The 9764-nt window shown below is 39.1% G+C and overlaps 1 protein-coding gene across 9 annotated transcripts in view; it reads right to left on the bottom strand.

Moving 5' to 3' along the window:
• CCDC88A (coiled-coil domain containing 88A) overlaps positions 1-9764 on the bottom strand; it is a 110063-nt gene that overhangs the window by 86640 nt on the left and 13659 nt on the right. The window lies entirely within an intron of this gene.

The following is a 9764-nucleotide window of genomic DNA, read 5'->3' on the forward strand; positions in this document are numbered from 1 at the left end:
AAAAGAAATGTGCAATTTAGGAAAACTGTATTAGAAAATGCATACAATTTTTCAAGGCATATATGAAAATGTGTATGTATTTAAATGACTTTAAAAAAAAAGCAAACCAAGCCCACATATCGATGAGGAAATGAGACAGAATGAACTTGTGCTGAAAAAAGTGAATGGTGAAATGTTACAGAAGATAAAACAGATTCATTCATCCCTAGATCCCAGGCCATGAGTTTCTCGTGCTAGGGTTTGAAACACCAATACTCACTAGAAATCTCATGTCTACTAGGTCTGCAATGACAATGCATATCACAAAAGTAAACAGAGGAAATGACTCAAAATACAATTCATGAAGCTAATTCCACCCTTCAGACCACCCCAAGGTGTGCAAGAGTACTGATACATGTACTGCCAAAGAATGAATCCCCATCCATCCCCAACATTTAAGGAAAGCCATGTCATAGTTAAACAGTTATTTCCCAAAAGGTACTAGTGCCTTAAATACGCAATGTGTAAACAGGGGGATTCAGTTGTCCTTCCCAAATACAAGTAAACTTTTTCAAAACATGACAGGAGTTATGGGAAAGCAGAAAGCACAGCCAACTTCAAACACTCTGCACACTGGTACTGCTGGTCAAACATTCTACAATATTCATCCTTCCAAGTGACAAGCAGAACAAAAGTAATTGGCCCACAGTTATTGTTCAGAATTCCAATATAATGCTCTACGGTACAGAAAATCTGTTAACCATAGGTCAGGGAATTGCTACTGCTGCCACTCTGATGTTGTGCATTTCCTCCAAAACTGAAGCAGTAGAGAGCTGCTATTTGGCCCATTAATTTGGTTTACAGCATGCACATACTTTACATATTGAGAAAAGACCATCCTGAAAGGTATATCAGAAGTACCCTGCAAATGTAAAATTGGAATTGAACAAGAGAAGGCAGTGGATTAGGTAGCAGGAGGCTGCATTTCATCTTAAGAGTCCCAAGCTTCTTAAAGTCAATCTTGCCATAAGAACTCATCCACAGAAAAGGATGACCATGACACCTGTATGATTAATGGCTCTGGCTTTGCCTCAGTTGGAGAGTAAGTTTGACATGCCTGTGCAATTTATGTAATTAAATCAATCAGGCTTGATGCAGATATGAACAGTGGGTCTTGCCTTCTTTCAACCAGAAAGCCTATGCAAAATATGAAGCAGAATCCTTTCCAATTGTTAAGTCTGAAACATGTCTCCAATTTTATCACTCAAAAAATGTTTTAAACATCAGAAGCTAGGAAGCATTGTTCCACAGCAGCCTTTCTCAACCTTGGGTTCTCAGACTCAGCCAGCAAGGTCAGTGGTGAGGAATACTTGGAGTTGTAGCCCAATATATCTGGAGGGCTCCAAGTTGGGGAAGGCCACCTTAAAGGAAGGAAATGTTCAAACATGAGAAATGAAAATCTTGAGGCCTAAAGTTCAATAGATAAACAAGAGGTGCTTCAAGAGGTTCGATGCACATCTCCATAGTTTTCACCCTCCTCCCATTTCTCTGAAATATAAACTAAATTAGACTCAATGTTGAAATAGCCGTATTATGCAGATTAATGGTTCTGTTCTGAGATGTTCTTCCCATTAGGAAACAGCACAAGAACTCAAGAATCAAACCTTTTACCAAAGGGGCAAATGAGTTCAAAATGCCATGTGGAGTCAAGGAAATTCCAAATACATCTGTGCACTATATACAGTAAAAAAACAAATGAACCAACAGTTACATAGACCATGTAACCTTTAAGACAAAGACAATCGGGCTAAACAGGTATTGAGCATACAAGATCAATGTAAGTATTTATTATTTTATTTATATCTTGTCTTTTTTCCTTATAAGAAATACAAACAACTACATAATCCTTTTCCTCCTCTCAATTTTGTCTTCACAACAACAAACCTGTAAGGTGGATTAGTCTGAGAGGCTGTAACCCAGTGAGCTCCATGGCTGAGCAGGGAATAGAACCTGGAGCTCCAAAATCCTGAGTCCACCACTCTAACCACTACACTACACTGGCTCTTCCATTAGTGGACACTTTAACTTCTCTGGCTTTTAGTGTAGCAGTTCTAAAGAAAGTGAAATCAGAGGCCCACTGGGAACTTGAGATTACAGAACATGAGCATAAAGAAATCAGGAAGTCAACAGGGACTATAACTTAATCAGGAAGTCAATAGGGACTGTGGTTTTATGCACATTATGAAAGCTCTTAAGATGTAATCCTATGTATTTAAGCAGAAAAAAAGTCTGACAACTACAGCAATGACTAGCTGAGAATGCTAGGAGTTAAAGGACATTTTTTTCTGTCCAAACATACATAAGATTGTACTGTTAGCACATCCTTAATTGTTTTTTTAAAGAGAATTCAATGTTTGTTGTACATCTACTTGACTATCTTTGGGGATTCAAAACCTTCAGTTTTACTCTCAGCTTCTGCTAAAATGGGCTATAATTCATGAAAACTCATACTCATTTATTAATATATCTGAGCAACCAATACAGCATATCTGTGTACTACATTTAACCCTTGAATTTATTAACAGTAGGCTAACTTGGTTATACTATTTTATTTTGTGTAATACATGATTGAAGTACAGCCTTAAAAATGTTGAAGACCAACAACTAGATCTACTGTTGTTGTATTTAGTAAATTGAACAAAGAACATGCTAAGGAGTTCACTACCACAACATGTGGTGATGACAAGCAAGGCAGACAGCTCCAAGGGGAGATCATACGAATTTATGGAGGACCAGTCAATCAATAGCTCCCAGTAATGATGGCTATATGGTACCTCCAGGTTCAGTGGCAGCATGCCTTTGACCAGCAGTTCTTAGCAGAAGTGAGTTGAAGGCATAAACTGGCCTTCAACATTTCCTGGGTTTGAAACTTTCCAACGGTATTTGGCTGGCTACTATGAGAAACAGAATACTAGTTAAGGCTTTTATCTGATATAGTAAGGGTCTTACCCTCCTGCTACAGTTAGGAAAAGTGAACAAATCCTAAATCTTGGTATCAATACGATATGTAGGTACAAATTGTAAACTGCTTTTGGTGAAGTTTTTTGAACTGGAAATGCCATTTTTGATATCCGTTATCATATAATTTTTACAACTGTTACTGATCAAATACAGCAGAAGGCCTTAGTCTTTCTGCACGAAGCTACCGCTGGACAGAGGAAGTAGCTTTTTCTGAGAGATTTTCTTGGCAGCAGTCAAAGAAAAATCTAACAGTAGTGTTAAGAAACCAAGATAGGCAAAGAGAGAAGAAAACAGAGTATGTAAGCAGCAGCAATTATTTCTCATTTCAGTAGAAGGCCAACTGGACATAGATTTGCTGATAACAGAGGAACTGTAAAGAAGTAATCAATAAGCTACATGAAAGATATCAAAGAGCAGTTGTGGGATGCTATATAATACTGAACTATGTTTATGTCCACACCCACTTCTTTTCTGTAATAGACCTAGACTTTTGAATGAGATCTCAGAGGAAGAGAAGCAATGAATCTCTTTATTAACTTTCAGGCAAAAATATAAGGCTCTCTTATTTAGGCCAACACTTGGGATCTGAGCTTCAGTTATAAACTGTTTATTTGCCCTGTTCTTCTATGGGTAACACTGATAGCCTGTATTGCTGCTATTTTAGCTTATACGCACTTATTTGGAAGCAAGTTTTACAGAATTTAGCAGATTTTACTTCTGAGTCAACATGCATAAGATTACATTTAGTTCTGTGGACTGACTTTTGTGTAATCATGCATAAGATCAGGCTGCAAATCTATTAAGTAAGGTTCCAATTGAGTAAGTGTGCTTTGTTGAGCTCTAAAACATTTGCAATGTTTTGTAGTTACAGCTAACTTTTAGTTATAATAATCAGCTAAATCAGAAAAGGTTAACAGTCAAGCCTACTCATGCTTGCTCAACCCCAGTGATTCTAGTGGAGTCTACTTCTAAAGAAATATGCTCTGACTTGCCTCCTAAAGCTAATTTTCAGAATATATTTGAGATTCATCCCCATCCCTTGGCTCCCCTCGTCTTGGAAAGACCTTATCTCCCTCCTCGCAGCCCTCTCCCAGCCGGGGGAGCCACCCTGTGCTCACCTCTTCGGCCTCCCGCTCCCTCGGAACCGGGGTGGCAGCCAGGACTATAATTTCCATTATGCCCAACCAGCATGGTCAATGGAAGTTGTAGTCCAACTCATCTGGACAGTACCAGTTTTGGAAAGGTTGCCCTTAAAATATGGTAGTCATTAGCTCTGCATTCAAATACAGCCATTGTGTACTGTGAGAATTGTTCTGGGCTGACTTGCTTCAAATACTAAGAGTGGCATTAACAGTACTTATCCTTAGTATTTTTGCTTCATTCTTTGTAAATGCCAGTTGCAGTCATCAACTGCATTATGCAAAATACTATATTTGGTGCCTTGGATGTGTTATAGCTATGTCCCTTGAATATGGACATGCTCTTCCCCACCTCATCTTGGGCTTCTGTTGCAGCCTGAGGGAGCTGAGCAAACATTTTTAAATTGTTTTTAATTTTAATTAATTTTAATGTTTAGTGTGCATAAGAATTGGTTCATATTTTTTTCAAACTATAGTCCACCCCCACCAACAGTCTGAGGGACAGTGAACTGGCCCCTTGTTTAAAACGTTTGAGGACCCCTGCTCTAGACTTGGTTTTCATTAGTAAGAAATCTTAAAGTATAAACTATCAACTACTGCACACTTTTGCTGCATATATCCAAGGCTGGATGCTGCTTATGCTGCAGCTAAAAAAATTGTGCCTAGGGGAAAAGACTACAACTCAGTGTCCAGGTTTGCAGGAATATGTACAAGATGCTTCTATTTTCTGTAAACACAGAAACACGTCTTAGAGAATGTGAGAACAATGTGACCAAAGAATCCAACAAACAACCCAGGATTTCCTTTTAAGTTAAGTGCTGGGTGGTTTAGCCCCTAAACCAGTGGTCCAGGTTTACGCACAAAAGAATGGTCTGAGGTAATTTACAGAAAGTGGAAGCAGCTTGTACACAGCCCAGCAAACTTTAGATTAATGCCTTGATATACAAACTGGCCCAGCAGAATACCATAGGCTATACATGCATATCTATTGTCCAATTCCCAGTATCTCCAAAGCACTGATCTAGAAAATCACTGGGGAAAAGTCCTTAGAAAACTGGTGGCAATCAAGAGAGATAGCGCAAGAATGGACTGACCAACAGTTTGATTCCAAAATAAAACTCCATAAACGTGTCACAAAGCGAATATATGCAATTATATATTAATTCCTGATGCTAGGGGATTATTTCTCATTGAATTTATTACTGGAGAATTTACTGTTTATAAACTGAAAGAACACAGTCTAAAAATAATTGCTTTAGCTTTCAGTACCAGAGTAAGCCATTCCCCCATATTATATGACATTATCAAGAAAGAATTCTGTATGAAACACATATAAATTCCCAGTGGCAATCTAGGTAGTTACAGTATACATATATTCCAAAGCAATGAATCCCACATATCTGAATAGCTCCTTTTGTAAGATAGAAAATGAAAATGCTTCACTGGCAAATACCCTAGCAAAATAGGACACATTTGTCTAGAAGTCAATAAGCAGCCCAACAGCAAAAGATAGCCTTAAGCAATGTTACATTTAAGAGCAACCTACATATGACAAGTTACATTAATTTCAATTGGGGAGAAAATAGACAAGAACACCCACAAAGATAATACATTATTTCAAAAAGCAGAGGAAATGGAGGGAAGTCTGTGATTTCTCAAAAGCTATCAGTGCTGCAATATACAGATTCAGCCATCCCATAATCAGGGATTAGGTATCTTTTTCATTCAGTAAAATCTAACACAAACAAATATGAAGCCATTAAGCTATCCGATTTCTGAGTCTACACAGACTGCAAACCAGTTGTGTCTTCTTTTGCCATCTGTTCACTGAAGGTACTTAATGACAAAGCCTGCTACTTTTCTGTACTTAATTTAAAATGTTTAAAATATATTTGTACTTCTGTACAAATATAACCTATATAAGCCAAATAACAAAACAGTTTGCTCTGGTTCTCACAACTCTGCCAACCCAACATATGAACATTTATTCCAGGAACGCGCTTGACAACAGATATACCAAGATGTCTCAAAAGATCACTCTCTATATTAAAAACTATTTATTTTAATAAATTTCAACACTGTTTCACAGAATGTTTTCAAACAAGCATTTGCAGATCATTTATACATATGACTGAAACTAAACTCCAGTGAGACAAGCTGTTTATACTGGATGTTTGATAACATTTCATTTTTCACTGGCAGTGTTCAAAAACCACAATAAACCATAGTTCAGTGCAGCATGCATTGTGTGGATTCTTCAAGTGGTTCAACAAACATTTACCTTAAATGATTGCACAGTAATATTTGACCGTGCAGTGCCCAATTAATGATGCCTTAAAGAAACTAAAAGACAGGTTTTAAAAAACATTAGTATACTGTGTTACAAAATACAGAGATTTGGTATAATTCATGCTCTTCCCAGGGATGAGCAACTTGAGGCCCTCCAACATTTGGACTGCAACTCCTATTAGTCCTAATCAGTACGGCCAAAAGAGAGATGATGGAGTTACAATCTAATATCACCTATAATAATACAGAGTCCAAGTATATGTTATAACTCAGGATATTGTGGTGCATTTCTACGACGAGGTTTTGAGATGGCTAGATGGAGGGGGTTCGGCGGATGTGGTTTACCTGGATTTCAGCAAGGCCTTTGACAAAGTGTCCCATGGTATCCTGGTGGAGAAACTGAGGAGTTTTGGGATACACCAAAGCACTGTCCGATGGATTAGGGCATAGTTGACTGACCAAAAGCAGAGGGTAAGCATTAGTGGGGAATCATTGGGATGGCGGCCAGTGACAAGCGGGGTCCCCCAGGGCTCTGTCCTGGGGCTGATCCTGTTTAATCTTTTCATAAATGACATGGAAGAAGGGGTGAACAGTCTGCTGATCAATTTCACAGACAATACTAAAACTGGAGCAGTGGCCACAACTGAGGAGCAGGTACTCTAGAGCCAAAAGGATGTGGACAGACTATGGAAGTGGGCAGGAGACAACAGGATGGCATTCAATTAAGTGCAAGGTCTTGCACTTGGGGCATAGGAATAGCTGTCATAAGTACAGGTTAGGTGATAAGTGGCTGGAGAGCAGCACTTGTGAAAGGGACCTCGGGGTACTGGTTGCCTGCAGGCTAAACATGAGTCAGCAGTGTGATGCAGTGGTCAAGAGGGCGAACACCACGCTTGGTTGCATAGTGTGGCTTCTAGATCAAGAGAGGTATTACTACCACTCTATACGACTCTGGTGCGCCCGCAACTGGAGTATTGTGCTCAGTTTTGGGCCCCTCATTACAGAAAGGATATGGCAAGGTTGGAGTCAGTGCAGCACAGGGCCACAAGGTTGGTGGCCGGTTTGCAGGGGATGGGGTATGCGGCGAGACTGAGGGAACTGGGTCTCTTCAGCCTGGAGAAGAGGAGACTCAGAGGGGATATGTTGGTGGCATACAGGTATGAGAGGAGATGTCACACGGAGATGGGTAGAGACCTGTTCTCCCCTGCAGAGAAAGGCAGGATATGCTCCAACGGAGCAAAGCTCAGGGAACCAACTTTCCATTTAGATACCAGGAAGCACTTCCTGACAGTTAGGACTCCAAGGATATGGAATGGGCTTCCACAAGAGGTCGTTGAGGCCCCATCAGTGAGGGTGTTCAAAGATAGGCTGGACATGCACATGGTGGGCCTGTCGTGAGCGGAGCCGGGGGTCAGACTAGATGGCCTGGGAGACCTCTTCTGACTTGCTCTGTTTCAATGTTTCTATTTTGTCACAATTTATCCTTTCAAGGAACTCAAGGCAGCTTACACAATTCTCTATGTCCTCTCAATCTTATTTCCACAACAACCCGGTGAGGTAAATTGGGCTGAGAGTCTGTGACTGGCTCAAACTCACCCGGTGAGCACCATGACTGAATGAGGACTAGAACCTGTATCTCCTTTGTTCCAGTCTTGCACTCTTAAACATTACACCACACTGGCTTTTGCTCTCTCTCACCACATGCTGGTATGACATCTTTTGGCCTCTAAAACCTTAAAAACAACATCTTTTGGCTCCTAAAATCCTAAACATGAATCTGTCCAGCTTCAGTGTACTCTTATTGAGTATTCTGTATTTGGCCTATAGGATATGTGACCCCTTTGTCATTTGTTGAATGCCTAAAGCAGACAACATGCAGCTCTCCATGTGAGTGGCTGGAGGCAAAATGGACTGTACATGAGTTGTATACACATGTATTACAGTCTATTAAACAAAGAGTTGTGGGTCACAAACTGTAAGCTGTGGCAGATGGGATATAAGATGGTTGTGCTCAATTGCTATTGAGTAGCCTCCACAAATTAAGTATACTTGTCTTATTGTAGGAATAATGAGTAGATTGAGAGTTTTCACTCATTCTCTTTATGATAAACTTTTAGGAGAATAACATAGTGGTAGGGTTGTCATTTTATTTTTAAAAAGAGGACAGTACTATTTTGTATCATTTCATATATAAAATACTAAAGAGCTACTGCATTCAGGAATAAAGGGGTGGCTAGATAAGTATATATAGATTTCATCCTAAGCTTCTGGTCTGTAGGATCAAAACTCAAAATAAATTACGGAATGATAACACACATAAATAGATAAACGAGGGACAAAACCAAAACTGTTGTTGCACTAGAGAGCCACAAATATTCTGAATATCTAAATTAAACTAACTCTAATGAAATTTGGAGAGATGATAACATGGCAAAGGTTTATGACAACTGATCATATATTCCATTCAAAACTCATTCCAATAGTATGTCCATGCATCAAGCATAAATTAAGATACCAAAGCTGAAAGCAAACATAGTGTCATGCTTCACTAACTGTTAACACTGAGGAAAATCTCTGAGTTGATATAGAGCTTTGGCACATGTTCACACTGATGAGTTAAGGATATGTGCCAAGTTTCTCATTCACAGCTATGCCTGAATGGGCAACACAATCATCATTCCTCAAAGAACTGTACATCTACAGATAGAGACAAACTATCTCTTGCTACAAGCTCAGCTTGAAAAGTATTCCTCCGTTAAGCACATTTAAAGAAGACATTCTCTTAAAATTTAAAAACAAATTGAAACCAGTTTTTATAGTGCAGTTTATGTGCTGCACAAGCATTTAACAGGAAAACATTATTTAACAGATCATTCTCTTTCCATAAGTTGGGGTGGGGGAGAAGAGAGAACAAATAAATCAAAGTCTGCAAGAATGGTTCTCTTGAACTTTTAAGTGCCTATCAATGTTTTATTTTACTAAATGAAGTTAGGTACAATTAAGATGCATCTCCACAGTTGCTTCCTGTAATCCTGGTTTTATGTCTTAGTATTAAATCATAATACTGGAAGCAAAAGAAAAAAAAGAAAGAACAATGTCTTAACTCACAATCCCATGCTGTCCACAATTCCTCATCAGGCGTGCAGAAAGAGGAGGGGAGATCAGTGCACAGTTATCAGGACTACCACACGGGGCTGGACATATTGAAACCTATCAGATTTCTAAGAAAAGTTCCATGTATGCATGCCTACTATATCCAGAGAGGTAGCAATGTTATTACTTTTAAATCCTACCTTTCCACCAAGAAAATGGTGCTCAAGGTAGCTAACAATGATA

The sequence above is a fragment of the Varanus komodoensis genome, unplaced genomic scaffold, assembly GCF_004798865.1.
Source record: "Varanus komodoensis strain SLA01 unplaced genomic scaffold, ASM479886v1 scaffold2, whole genome shotgun sequence".
Taxonomy (NCBI): domain Eukaryota; kingdom Metazoa; phylum Chordata; class Lepidosauria; order Squamata; family Varanidae; genus Varanus; species Varanus komodoensis.